General features: G+C 40.9%; 2 long non-coding RNA genes across 3 annotated transcripts; one reads left to right on the top strand and one right to left on the bottom strand.

The window, feature by feature from the left end:
* Window positions 1-343: 343 nt before the first annotated feature.
* Window positions 344-14,548, bottom strand: LOC119028571. The gene is made up of 4 exons (XR_005077749.1): window positions 14,109-14,548; window positions 3,707-3,784; window positions 3,364-3,475; window positions 344-681 (listed from the first exon to the last, which is right to left on the bottom strand). It is a non-coding gene; the product is annotated as an uncharacterized LOC119028571 (long non-coding RNA).
* Window positions 1,777-5,133, top strand: LOC119028570. 2 transcript variants are annotated; one of them, XR_005077748.1, is made up of 3 exons: window positions 1,777-1,997; window positions 2,258-2,460; window positions 4,249-5,133. It is a non-coding gene; the product is annotated as an uncharacterized LOC119028570 (long non-coding RNA). The 2 variants fall into 2 exon arrangements; XR_005077747.1 differs by lacking the exon at window positions 4,249-5,133 and adding an exon at window positions 2,698-2,849.
* Window positions 14,549-15,422: the final 874 nt, after the last annotated feature.

The following is a 15,422-nucleotide window of genomic DNA, read 5'->3' as shown; positions in this document are numbered from 1 at the left end:
TAATTAAATGTTTATATATGGCTAATAACTGCTAAATTTGGGGATATAATTGCTGCAGTCTGATACCTTGGTTCTCATGTTGACCTCCTACATTGTGGTGTCCATTTCTCTTCTAAACTTTAAGGTTCTGATATCAGTCGTTATCAGGATGTATCATGGGAATTGTAGGATCCAGTGTTTTAGGAGATTGATACTTTTGTTTTCCTTTGTGAGTGCAACATTAAATCAGTGGAGTGCCCCTTCAAAATACCCTCACCTGAGAGAAAAAACAGCAAACCAATTCTGATTGTAAGCTGAACAGTCCAATCATCATGAATAAAAGAATAGAAAACGTCACATGGACTGTTTTTACTGCACAGCTACGCAGTCGGACATTAAAGCTTTAATGAAATCCTTTTTTGTTGTTATATGATTCATGCAGTTGACCAGTGCAGATGTGCGTCCCACCCTCTTATTAGCAGGGACACCATTAAGCGGACAGGAGAGTAAACCACTCAGACAAATGTACAAGCAGGTTCACAGCGTCACAGCTCCCCACCTGAACTCATCACTTTTATCAGCTCACCTCAGCTGGATGTTAACGGTGCAGCCCGGCTCACCAGCTGGGCCGCACTGCGTCCAGATGCTCCCGCTGCAGTCGCTGCCCAGATATGTGGCTCGTCCTTATGGATGCACGGAGAGCTGAAATGGTTTGAATTTCATTTCATTTTAATAAACGTGTCACATAATCTCTGATATACTACTGAACATTTTTTATTTGATATTCATGGGTGAGGAAAACACACCAAAGTGACCCCCCCCCCACGACACCACACATCTTTTCTGTCTGATCTATAGTGTGTATGAATACTTAACACCACAGAGATGAATCAGACTCAAATCATACGTGGTCGAGGTCGAATTTACCCTTTGAGCTAATTACATGAAACCTCTGCGGATGCCTCTCTGATCACACGTCCTCGCTCGCTGTGAATCTCCTCAGCGTACGTTTTTGGTATTTAAAAAGCAGACGCAACAACAATGTGAGGAGGAACAAAAGGAAGTCAACTTTGCACTGCGCTCACTTCATTTTATTTGTGTGCTGGTGTGACTGATTCAGCAGAACGTAATAAATAATCACGAGGTAATGATTAGATTAAATGATGATGTTTTCTAATCGGAAACCAGACCAAAGTCAAATCATACATCAGAACTGTTAATAAACACAGGAACATCTCTTAAGTCGCAGGTTCGGTGGTTATCATTCTTGCATCCAGATCAAACCACGACAGTCTTTGATTCCATTAGCTTTGAAACCCTGCTGATGGTACTGTATCTTCTACCTCCTGCTTCTTTGAACAATGTTTTTAATAGCATGGCATCAGATCTGTGACAGACAGTCAACACTTCTCTTCTATGCTGCCCTTTAAAAAGTAGAATCATTGTTTTGGGGTTTATAATTTGATTCATTCCTTTGTATGGATGTACATTCAGTGAAGCAGCAGATCAGAAATGTATTTTGGCCCAAAACAGTTCAGCGTGTTTATAAACCAACAGATTTGAAATCTATTCTTTGACGGACAGGAAGCCAGTGTGAGGATCTGATCCACTTCATCTGGTCAAATCTCCTCTCCCCAAGTGTTTCCCTCTTACTTTTTTTTTTTTTTTCATTTTGTTTCCTCACCTTGTTGGCTCTGTTCCATGTGTGTCACTTCGCACCCCTGTGTGATTACCTGCCCCGCCCTGATGTGTTTCACCTGTCTCTCACTGTCTCCACCACCTTCTGTGCCGGTTTGTCTCAGCTCGTCTAACGTTCCAGCGATTTCTTAGAGTTTGGAGTATTGCCCGTTTCTTCATCCCTTCCTGATTTGTCCCCCTTCAGATTTGTTCACCTGTCTTGGACTGATTACCTGAGTACTGAACCCATTTTGGATTCAACTCTGCCTTCTCTGAGATCTGTGACTCTGTTCGGTCCTGACTTGACTACTATCAGTAACAAAATCAGCTATCAAATCAAGGTCACTCTGTAATTTTATTATCACTTCATGAGCTTTAACATGCAAAATTACATTTGAGTCCTTTGTGCTACATCTTTTTTATAAAATGGAGTGTTGAGGATGAATTGACGGTTTTTGTTTTGTTGACTGTTGATTGATTAACACATTCATTTAATTATATTGCAGTTTTGTTGGGTTTTTAAAATTATTTTCCTATGATTCTGTCTCTCACACGATGAAGCAAAAGTTAACTTGCAACGTTTTGTTTTTCCTTCCACCAGCACGCAATGAGAGACACGCTGACTGTACCGAACAATGTAAGTGAAGTGAAACGATGTGGAATCAAAGACTGCAGCTTTGGTATGTGTGAGAGCACACAGAACACAAGACGTCCGTGCTTTTTCAAGTCGCCATCAGTTTCAGGCTGTAAAGGGCTGCTTGGTAAGCAGTTGGTGCGCTCCAGAAAACTCGCCATTATTTCAAGGTCAGTAACCAACACAGGACGAGGACTATGATCGCTGATGTTATTAAGAAATTTACACACAAGTCAGTGGTGAGGAAACATGGAGTATAATCATTTATTGAGGAATTTAAACTGTTCTATCATAGATCACGTTATTTTTTTTACAAAGTGATACAAGTGTTCGGTTTCATGTGGAGGTAGTAACACCTCTCTGCTGCTGCTGGGAGGTTTTTTTCCTCCCTTTTGTTTTCTTTACAGCTGATTAGAGATCTCAGAGTGGAACCTTTTTCGACTGTCCGTGCACCGTCAGCAGTCTTTGGATCAGAACAACGTCTCAGCTGTTCAGTGCATCCTTTCTCTCGCATTAGTCTCTCTCTCTCCCACTTCTAATGAAACAGTCGTTATAACAATCAGCAGTCCAGTGTGATTGCTTAAATATTTATGTGTGTGTTTGCGTGTGTGAGTTAAACCTTTAACCCTTTTCAACACTAACCCTTAAGACATGCAGAACAACCACAGAGCCATTTCTTTAATTTCTGCTGTTTAATTTATATCAAATTAAACAGCAGAAGCTGGGCTACAGCATGTAAAAAAAAAAAAAAAAGTTCATATTACCCAAACACTACTCAAATAAACAGCTAAACATCAAACTTTGTGAATCACCCTAACCCTAGAAAACTGGCATGGGCTTAAAGGGGTAAAGATTTTTCTACTATTTCAGTCATATGTGGTTGTTTTATTCTGTAACATTTTGAACACCACCAGGTACTTTGATAAAGGTTAAAGGATCCATTTTTCCTAATGTTCATATTCCTGACTATTTAAAGATAAATCGTCCTTACAACCTGATAAGAATCTATTTCTCAGACTCTAATTGCGGACTGTGTTTCCTCCCCACATATTTAAGTAATCCTTGGTCCTTACCTATGATAGAGTATCCCGCTGAGAGGCCTTTTACTTCGTGTGGTGGGAAAGGGCAAATAAACACGTCACACGTCGTAGATTTGTTGTCTTCTCTGTAAACGGTCCCACGACACTAAATTACAGGATGATTTTAAGTGTCAGTGACTGAAAAAGGTATCAGTTTCCCCTGTACAACACTCACCCTTAACCCTGCATGTAATGAAGCATACTGTAGATCATTGTAATATCTCTAAATAACATTAGCTCTATGATGCTTCACTACCTTGGCATACTTCATCGGAGCTGGCAGGACGCCCAGAAACCCTTTAAATTAATGAGATAACTGTACATATGCTGCGTTCACCTGATTTCTCTGAGCCTGCACTGATACTGCGAGCACACACTTCTCCTGCAGCACCACTTGGCCTCACTTTGCAGAAATCTAAAAAGAGAATTTGCATGTCAACAATCAGGCTGAGACTTGAATGTGGAGCAGGAAGAGAGACGGTAGGACTTTGGAGGATGTCTGTCTGGTTTTACATGTGTAGTCAGAAATTGAGTACTACTTGTTCGATGTAATCATTCACAAAAGTCTTTTTTTAAGCAAATAATCTGGCCACGTGATAAAAGATGGCGATGATACGGACTGAATGATGGCTGAAACATAGAAAGAAAGTTTAAAGCTGCTTTAATGGAGAGGTATCATCAAACTTTTCCTCAGTTCTTTTGCTTCTTCAGAGTTTTGGCAGCTCATTGTTTTGGTTTTCAGGGCACAACTTTACTGTGTTATTATGGATCCCACTTGCCTTACTCCACCTGTGTTGGCTTCATTGGATGCATTCTCTCAGCGTGACTCAAACTGTTAACCCACACAGGTGCTGTGGTTGTGGGTTTTTTTTCCCACAGTTCTTATATAGTAGTTTACAGCCAAGTTTTGGGGGGAACCCAGAGGTGTGTGGACACGAGAGGACAGCCGGAACAGGTACTCGGCTGTGGGCACGGGCCAAGTCAAAAAATGGTTGGAAATCACTCCTGCAGCGTCTCCTGATGTCGAGTCTGTACTGACACAGGGCCTGTTAGGTGCTGTTCCTTTCTGGAAGGACGTGTGTGCAACCTGAGCTCAAGAAGTGTCTGATCAGCTGGATTTGAAAACACAAAACACTTTAATGAGATTAAAACTTTTTTTTTTATGGAAAACTACTGTAAGCAGAGATATCCACCACTGGCAGAGCTTTTACTCCTTCTCCTTCCCTCTCCTCTGAGACCCTCATAGGGAAACAGAGATATGTTGTTTTTACATTTTCTCCATTAGACTCTTCCTATGAAGTACTAGCAGCACAAAGCTTCTTTTGTCTAAAATAATCAACCAATGGCGTCCGAATCAGAAATTAATATCATAATTACAGATTTTTTAACCCATGGATCTAAAAGAAATATTGAGGAGTCATTGTACAGCCATTACTTCTGACTTTTATGTGCCTTTCAACATATTTTGAGTTCTCTGAAACTCACATTTGCAGCTCAACCTCCACTCTGTCACTGCATGTAAGCGCAGCTCTTGTATGCATTGAGTAAATAAGGAACACTGGACCCCCCCGAGGGTCAGGACTCTCCTCAGTCTGACACTTTGTCCTTAACAGCCTCGCTTTAGTCTGTGCAGGCTCTCCACATTATATGATGCCAGTTGACCCTGGGTTTATTTTTCTGAGAAGTATGTCGAAAAGTTAAATGTTTTTTTTTCCCCCTTACCATCCTCACCTTGTTTAACAGACAGTCATTTGATAGACATGAGGTGAGGAATAGATGAGAAGAGAGTTCAGGGAAGGGGGAAAGAGAAAAATTAATAATTTATGATTTTATTCCATAAAATGCACTGGAAAATGAGCTTTATTATAATTTCTCTCCATTATGTTAGTTTCAGTACACATAGTTAACAGTATTCTGGATAAATCGTTGCCTTTTTTGTGCTTTCATTGACTGTTATTTAAAGCTACTGTTTATAATTCATTTTTAGGAGCAGTTTGATTGGTAGAAATTATCATTAATTAATAAATCAAATTCGCTGACTGAATACAAGTAACAATTCCAGTGTCTGTGGCCGTTCCAGGTCGTTAATAAGCCCATCCAATCATTTAATTTGGCCCCTTTTGAAATCACTGGATGAACTACCTGACAGACTATCTAAGTACCTGCCGTCCACAGCAGTTTACTCATTAAGCAAAACCATTGAGCATTGAGTTTTCTACAAGCCTGGGCAGATATATTGCTAATGCCATTAGCGAGCTTGAAGCTAGAATGGCAGAAAGAGTGCAGCTAATATTTCCCAATGCTAACATGCTAGCTTGACAGCGGTGAGTGCTAGCTAGTACAAGTGGCAGGAAACACAACACAGGGGCACGCTGATAACATAGCTTAACAAGACATTTTGAACTGCTGAACAGTAATATTACCCGTGATAAACAGCAGGGCTATGATTATGTAAACACACACAAACTGGAGAGCATCTCACAGATAAGCTGATGCACACAGTGACTCTGTCAAAGGGCCATTAATGACTGACGGAGTCAAATCAGACTCCACATCTCTCCAGCAGAGACTCTGACAGCTTCTCATGGCTGCTTCGCTCGATTTACCAGTTTTATGTTGCTGTCCATGCTCCTCTCAGTCCTTGTCAGTCAACGTCCCTGACCCTCTGTGTCGACCGTCACATGGCTGCAGGGCCTCATACAGTCTGTGTCCCATTTTCTGATTGTACAAAATTGAGTGTATAATTGTATTTTCGGAATATTATTTATGTGACTGTAAGAACTGCATTGCATTGATGAGAAGAAGAATAAATGTTTATCTAAGACTTTATTGTGTGTTTGGGAGAGTAAAGTAAGTATGTGTATGTGCCCTGTAATGCTGTGTGTGAGGGTAATGATTTGTGGCCTCGACGGCTTCCCATAGCGGTAGTTCTGACCAGAAGCACGGATTTACCACTTTATATGCTGATATTAGGAAAATGGGAAAACTTCCATTAACTGCATGACAAATTCTGACAAACTACAATTTTACGTTAAATCAACCATAATGACGTATCAAGTGTCATTAAATACGACTGACATTAAAGCCAATGAGATAACAAAATCATCCAGCCTTATTTTAGTCTGCAGAGGATCCAAATATTGTATAAAACTATATACTTTACTGTAGCATCCAGAGTATAGCACAGTGAGGGACACTTTAGGTTTCTAATAAGACTTTTATATATTTTTTCTTCTGCTTAGTTTGGAGCCAATTTTAGTTTCACTATGATTTATGAGCGACTGGATACTGGAAACATAATGATAAAGTATTTCTGGGAGCACATGTAATGAAATAAACTCTAACCAGTAATCACAGTATTCAGCCAGCAGGTGAAACTCACACACCTCGTTATCAGACTGATGATTGTTGATTTTGATGAACTTTGTTGGTGATCATCACTTGTTGGAGATGAAGGGATGCAAATACAGTCTTTCTGTATGTTTAACCTCAGCAGAGGAAGTCATTACACTGTCAAATACATCCCCATTACCTCGTCCCAGTGGGTCAGTGGAGCAGGAATAGCAAAATATTTTTTAATGATTTCTGTGCAATAACTCTTCCTCAGGTCTATTGGGTCAATACCTGCCCAAGAACAAGGTGCTGTTAATTTGGAATTAAATATTGATTCAAGTCATTTAACAATGTCATGGGAACCAACAGGGCTGCGGTTATTTTTCATCTGGAAACTTACATTTACATTAGAGCGATGTCTCAATTCATCACACTGCAATTTTTATTCATTATTGTACATGTAGTATCGAGGGGCTTGATGCCGATAACTGTGAGGGGTGTGGCGAACAGACAGTGTGTGTTGGGAGGGCGATGTTGGCCTGGCAAACTGGGAATTGCAAGAATTTGATTTCTTAAATGTTTAATTTTCCACCATTATCAGGCAAAAATTCACATTTGCAACACTTTGGAGCACATGACCAGCTCAAAACTCTCATTCCCATCGGCCTCGATTGTACTAGAAAATGTTAGTATGCTAAACTGCTAATAAGTGTCTCAGTTATGTCTCAGTTATTAACACTTTTATACTTATGCAGGTTCAGATGAGCACGAAAATTATCACCTATCATCGTTTCCCCAGTAACCCCCCTTTGACTTCCCCCTGCAAATTTGTTGATAATCATGATATCATGTTACTATTTTTATTTATCGTTGCTATACTGGATATTTTGGGGACATTGTGACATCAAACAAAGCGGATTTAAGTTTCAGAAACACTCAGTATACCTATAAATGTCTTGTTTTCATTAATGGGAAGGTCATCCTACAGAATTAAATATCATAAAGCAAAGCTATCAGCAGCTATAAACTGTAACTGTGATCAGTCCCTCCAACTCTCTCTGTCTCTCTCATATTGAAACCGTACAAACAATCATTAACTCGTGGCTGCATATAGCTCACTGGAATAATAAGACAATGGGACTCACATTGGAGAATGTTCATTATCTGCTTGACAGAAAGTGTCATGCATTCTCTGCTTCAGTTTTCACATCCGACTGGCATGTACCCACCACTCAATCATCGATTAAAGGGTCATAACGTGGCTGTAGATTCCAGCGTCTTGTAATTAAACGTGCTTTACCCTCTGGCACAATGTGCCCATTGTTTATGCAAGATCTCTCTCTGTGTGATTTCCCCGAGCGCCACCGGCCGCACATTTCTGCACATTTAGCAAAAATGTCTCTATTTCGCAGGGAAATTCATCAAATCAATTATTGAGTTAATTACTTTGATTTATTTGGGCCTCTGCACATTGAACCTCTGAATGCATTATACATTCGAGAGGCAGTCAGCTAAACCCTTTGATAACCGCATCGTGCTCACACAGCAGAGTGAGAGGTGTTTTCCGAGCGCTATGGATCAACAGCGATGGCAAAACAGAATCATCTGAATAATTAATTATAATAGGGTTTTTTGTTGTTGTTTTTGACCAAGATGCTACAGCCATGTTAGCCGCTATGTGAGGCAGTTCTTAAAGATGAATTCAAACCTCAGCGAGCTCACAGATCACAATGGCAATTCTCGTTGAATCACTTTTGTAAAATTTCATGAAAATCATGTCTCTCCTCCATGAGGTATCAAAGCAGTTTTTAACGTGCCAGATTTTATCTTAACAAATTACCATCTGGACAAATAGTTACTACAGTTCCCAGCTCGACTTCCCCCCGTTTGTATCACATCAGACTAAATTCTCCGAGGCGCAGAATTCAAAATTAGGATGCTCCGTCGCAGCCGAGGGAGATCCTAATTTTAAACTCTTCTACAGCAAAATGGCAACGTGTCTCTTTAATTACGCCGAGCGGTATCCGCACCCTGAGCTCTCAGGAGGAATGTTCGTTCAGTGAGCTTTCTCATTAAACACCAATCAGACGCTGCGTTCTGTGTACACGCTTAATGCTGCTGCACTTTACATTCACTAATAAACGTGTGCTACAACAGCCTAAACACTCTGACTTTATTAAAGTTAATGTCAGGCTGTTAATCAGACGTTTGCACCGGTCCCTGAGGGTGTGCCGGTAATGCCTGGTGGAAGTCTCTGCTTGTGATGATTTCATCACTAATATCCAAACAAGCTTCTCCTGTTTCCCGGAGCAATTTGGGGACATAGTGGGTCGTAGGTGCGGGTGGTGGCATCCCAAGAAGCCGTGGGTGGTTCTCCATTGTCCGGATTCTCTTTTTTTTTGTACTTTCACAGATAGTAAAAGGTCACAGCAGCTGATGTTGAGTGTTTGGAAAAAGGCCAGTGTCGAGTTCTATAAGGTCTCCTACATAATGTCTGGGAGTATGAGGCTTCTGCTGCGAGCCTCTCAGTCCTCACACACCCTCAGTAAGTTCACACTGTTGGTATTACGTTAAATGTGACCGAATCGGGCATCAGGCAGGAATATCGCTATTGATTTCATAATGCTTGTTGGCAGTCTAGACACATTAGGCATCATTGTTTTTGTCTTGATTTTGAATGCATCTATATTTAGTGTGAAGCAGTGAAGGATTCTGATAACACGGATATCTTTTACACTCATATTCTGATTGCAATGACGTAGTTGTTGTGTTCTGAAGCTGTTCAGGTGCCGGCTGATCATCTCTGATCATCTGAACATCTCAGTCACAATAAAATTCAGATGATGATGATGATGATGTTGCCGTCGTCCTGGGAGTGCAGTCATGGGTGTGCAGTTGAAACAGGGAGTGGCCGAGCACACAACCCGGGGAGCACGAATGCAGAAGAGGTGTGACTATCAATCCAATCCAATCAATCCAAACTGAGTGTTAAGTTTTCCAATCCACATCACTGGGGAGATCGTATCTAATGCTGAGCAGAAATCAACAAACAGCACTCTCATGTAGCTGTTCTAATTCTCCAGGTGTGTGAGGACCAGAGGTGGATTTCATCGTTCGATGTCAAAATTTGGTTCCTGTCGGTCAGTTCAGCAGGAAGAATCATTCATTTTGTTTGTTTGTTCTTTCAGTCGCATTTCCGGTACACCGTTGTTTAGCGGTGAATCATGTAACACACAGTTCTCAGCTCACTCATTCTCAAACGATCGTGCTAACAGTCAACATAACACTGTAGTTCACGGCAAATACGTAGCTGCAACTTCATGATTATGTGTACTTTTAGACAACACAACAGTGGATAATGTGTATATTCACCTTGACACTGAACTGACAAGTGTTGAAGATAAGTCAACGGTGACTGACTGACTGAACGAGAACGATGAGCTACGAATGAAATTAAATGGGTTTTTTTTTCATGGAAACGGTTGCTATGCTTTCCTGTTTCTCATTGGCTAAAAATTTGTGACAGTGTCATGGACTCAGCATACGATTGGCTGGCTCTCAGTCCTGTTCGCCGCTCTGATAACTGAACAGTGAACAACACAGCGACTCGTCTGTGAGAATGGCAGAACGAGAAGCTAGCTAGCTAGCTAGAACGAGAAGTGAAACGTGGAATAAGGTCAGTTCATTCACATTAAAGTGTCGTTCCTTCGAACTGATTCGTTTGTAAACGATCCATCTTTAGTGAGGCCTGAGTGGAGGGCAGTGGACATGGCACCCTCAGTGGATCTGTTTTGGCTTGTGGTTGGGGGGGAAAATCAGCCGTGCGCCAACATTTATCCAATCCAGCAAAACCTGTGATTAGATTCAGTACCAGCATTTCCTCACAAACATTTTTGAAAATCTTGATGACGATGAAATCTGTGCATGGCAACTACACATTCTAAGGTTAGCAACAAATCATATTTGTTACGATGTGATTGTGATGGTGAAAACTCTCTTGCATGAGAAAGATGATCCTCGCCCCGACTGCTTCACACTTTTCACTGACTTTAGAGCTCAAGGACCATACAGCATGAAGAGAAGTGTATTAAACACAGAGAGTGCTGATATGCTGATATTCAGACTGAAGAAGAGGATGAGCAGCTCACATGAAGTAGGTTGTTGAGTTGGCCTAATTTAAGATGTCTCTAAACAGGGTCTAAACATATAGGTTAGAGGAGCGGGACACAATTTAAAGCGACATGAACACCTGTGACTTTGAAATCTCTCCCGTAACACCCTCGTATATCATCAGCTGCCGTCGAGACCAAATTCACTTTCTACAGGTTGCCACTGACATATTGTTTACATATTGATGACGAGTGATTGGATGAAGAACACAATGAACCCAAATGTTATCCTGCAACCTCCTCACCAGCCCGATGAGTGAGCGACCTCAGCTATTTGTGGACTGATGGCGACGGCACCACCTCTCACAGCTGTGATGTCTTTGTTTGACAGTCAGACGTGTCCTCGAGGTGTTTGTGCTGTGGTCAGATTCAGAGGGGCTGGTTCCGTCCCAAACCAGTTCAGCTATTGACTAAAATTAGATTTATCTGCCCAAATGAGCGCTCTAACAAGAGGTGACTTTGTCCTCCCGTCCCCGATTTAATCAGAACCCAAATTAAGTTTTTCCACAGATGTTGTGCACATTCCACATCAAGCTGCACAAACCTGAAGCTCCTGTTTAGCAGTCTGGTAACTCCGACTGTAAACGACAAACCTCTTCAAGTATCAGCTCCTTCATTCATGATGTCATCTGATACGTAACGTTCAAGTAATCTCATCGGATTTAGGAGCAGATACTGAATATGATATTCATATTTATGTATTAATTAATGTATCATCTAAATATTTGTGTTTTTGTGCCCTTAGAATAAGTGTCTTATATCTCCACAGCTCTAACCATGTTTCTACAGTAGCCCTGAATGGACAAACTGAACACCACGTCTGGAGAGGGAGGGCCTTTGGTGTTTAGCATTTTTAGTTGCCAGGGTAAGAAAGGGTGAACGAGGGGTGTTCAGTTGGTTGCAGTCTTACAAATTGCAACTTCAACAGTTGAAAGAACTTGTTTTTTTGTGTTATTATTCAGTTGTTTTTACTACACAGAAGAAAGTTACAAGTAGATGTAAGTTTTAGCTGTTTTTTGTTTGTCTCAGCTAGCAAGCAAGCTATCAAACATGGATCGATAGCCCCTCTGAAAAGACAAGGTCCTGTGTGATTCTGAAATTGTTTAAAATATTTATCATAATTCATGATGGTTACTGTTCTTGTCTCATGTGAAACTAAATCAAGCAGAGCTGACTGAGAGCAACGATCCATGTAGATTTATATTTTTTTCCCAATTTAAATATAAACTTTTCGTGTATTATAACTCTTTTCCTGTGTCATCCTGGTTTGTGCTCGTCGATTTATTGACGTGTCTGTGTTTTAGTTTGAACACAAACTCAGAAGCATCAGTCAGGTGACTCATGAGTCTTAGTTTTTGTTAAAACAAATGCATCAGAGCTCTGAGTGTGTGTCTTTATCCTTCCTCTCTCTCTCTTTCTCTTTACAATGTTAAAGACACCCACAGTATACTTATATATCTCCACTGAGTGACTAAACGGGAAGTGTGTGTGTGTTTCTTTATTGATTACTTTGCTGTTGGACTAAATCTAAAATGTCGAGAAGATAAAATAGACTCAGAACGCTTAAAAACCTCTCTGGGAACATTACAGTGAGAAAGTGTGTAACGTTAGAGGCCGACTTTAACATTTACATAACGTGTGAGCCGGCATGTATATGCAGAACATCATTATCACGTATACTGGCCGATGTTATGAACGCGGCTGCTTAGACGCTGCATACGGAAGTTAAACACGATGGGTTGTAATCATCCGTCTGCTGTGTGTTGCGGTGTTCTCGCCCTGTGTGTTGTGGAGGCCATCTGCAGAAACTGATTACCTTCGCTACAACGGCCTCGAGCCGCTGTACATCATTCCCACAGATTGATCCGCGACTTCAACAGAATCAGCAGGTTTTCCTCACCTGGAAATCAGTGGGCTGGGCAGTTATTGCTTATCTGTGACAAAGGGAATATCCATCCGGAGGATTCATTACAAAGAGAGGGCGAATAAGGTGATCTGCGGTCAGGGAGACGGATGCTCGCTCACACCTTCTCGCCTCTGTGTTCGTCCTCATCAGTCAAACTTGACCTGATTTGTTTCCCAGGCAGACAAACAGTAAAGAAAAAAAAAAAAGAAAAAAAAGTCTGCCTATTTTGTTACCGTACAAGGCGTTCGGATAATTTTCTACTTTTCTTTATATTTATGGCTTCCTCCGTGAGGTTTCTTAACACCTACAAATCTCTTCAGACGAACTGAGGTGCCAAGCATCGCACCGTCTCCAGGCAACAGGAGGATGCTATTCTCAGACTTCACAGGCCTTCTAGTCAACACATTCACATCCAAACACATTTAATATATCAGGACACGTCAGAGGAAATATAGGAACTGTGTCTGTTTCACGTAACCTCTCTGACTTTATCTGAATTTACACGCAAAACATTTACATGCTCTCTTTATTTCATATTTAAATGTGGTCATCAGATGGAGTTGAGTGTGTTGTGGTTTGATTTTTGATTTAATGATCTTTAATTTGAATAACACAAATAAACAAAGAACTATGAATAAAAGATGCTGCATTTAGTGATATAACATGTACAGTGTGCTCAGTTATACCATTCTCTTCTCTGCACCCACACACACACACACACATATACAGTATGTATACTGTAGTTTGTTGCTCTGACAGTACTGAGGCGCTGACTGTGGACTGATTGGAGTATCATGCCCTCTTCTGGCAGGTTGTTTGCTGTGTGAGAGAGGATGAACTGCTGCCATGACGCTGTTTGTTTCCACTCTGCTCAGTGTGTTTTATTCACAAGCCTTCAGTTACACAGACGTCACTGTGGTTTTCAGTCTTATTTTGAGTTTCAAGGGATATTGATTGTCTGCCGCCTGATACTTAATACTTTCCTACTATCCAGATTTTATGTAACTGTCAAATGTTTGGTATTTGTGCTAGAAAAATAAGCTAATACGACAAATTTTCTGTCAGCTTATTGATTAATTAACTCATTATTGCATCTCTACAGATGTATTTATTAGAACTTTTCTTTTCTTTACTTATCCCTTAATCTTCTCATGATGCCTCAGATTTTTCTTGTTACCCTTCAGAGAGGAACAGGAGCCGCTGGACAAATCTACCAAGCTGTACGTAAAGCAATGACCCCAGTAGCCCCCTATAGGTTTAGCAAGCGGAGATAAAATAACTTATATACTAGCTTAATAAACACACTTCATTAAGACTCGACATAAACTCACCAAAACAGTCTTCGAAAAATAAAATCCTCTGTTAGCTCCATTAGTTATCCTCCTGCCACCGCCTATCGTGTCTTCTCATCACAGTTTTGGTCAGAGCTAGCAAGCTAACTAGCTAGCTAGCTAGCTACAGCCACAGTTATATGTGATATTCTGCCCCCTACATTCTTGGAACTGCCTTCAGGTCTGTTTATTCTACAAAAAATAGACCTACAAATGTATCACAACTGGCAGTCTTACTTAAGTAAAGACCTGAGTACTTCTTCTATCATTGGCTAAAAACACGTGTAAGGCTTGTTGCTAATTGCTGCTAGATGTGATAGCTACCTGCCTGGCTAGCTAACTAGGTAATTAGGGTGACTGCTCGGGGCTGATGGTGCTAAATAATGAAGCTAATAATGCTTTATTTAGTTTCCAAAGCTAATAGGATGACTAGCTGCACCGCTTACTTAACTAACAAGCTAACAGAAGCTATATTATCATTTTAGCTAATTTCCTGTCTACTCTGCAGTCACAACCCCCCCCTCGTCTTTATGTTACAGGAGTGGTAAGGCTTTATATTTTCCCACTTAGCTTAGCCTCGTTTCATCCACTCATAAAATGTTGAGTTGATGAATAAACATCCATGACAACATGCGCTGTGACTTTCCCATCAAGGGCAGTTCACTCTGGGAGGCCGCGGTCCTCCTGGTGATGTCGTATTTTACACTGAAGGACACGAGGACGAAATAAAAGTGAACACAGATGGAGAGTCAGCTGGTATTAAATCCATCCATCTCATGTCACCACAGAGAGTTTTTTTTAATATTCATTAATAAAGACATGTGTGGTGGATACATTTACCGAAAAACATTATTTTGAATCCAATCACTGACAAGGAGGACGGACACTCAAGAGAAATCCTGTCCTCTGAAAATGACACTTTCATAATTTGTTTTAGAAACCAGATCTTAAACTTTACGCATTTGTTTGAGCACTGACTTTGTGATGTCACATAATGACAGATTTTGTTGTGTCTGAAATGCCAAAATTTAAGCACAGGTATGATATGATTTTATTTCCAGCTGAGATGCACAACCCGATTTAGTGTTTTCTCAGTGCGATAGCTGGATTTTTAAGGCCGGAGTCGACCCTGTTGTCTCAGAGCCACCTCGCTCTGGTCATTCATCACGGGGAAATTGAATTGTTCTCCATGCCAAGATGCCACAGTGTACAGTCCGCCATTAGTTTTAGGCTCAACAGCTGGATGCTCCTGTAGCAAATTGCTGCAGACTGCCCCAGGATAGGCCTTTGATTTATCTCCTGTGGGGAGGCTGC

The sequence above is a fragment of the Acanthopagrus latus genome, chromosome 11 (genome assembly GCF_904848185.1).
Source record: "Acanthopagrus latus isolate v.2019 chromosome 11, fAcaLat1.1, whole genome shotgun sequence".
Taxonomy (NCBI): domain Eukaryota; kingdom Metazoa; phylum Chordata; class Actinopteri; order Spariformes; family Sparidae; genus Acanthopagrus; species Acanthopagrus latus.
Note: the sequence above shows the minus strand (reverse complement) of the source record. Positions and strands in the feature narration are given on the sequence as shown.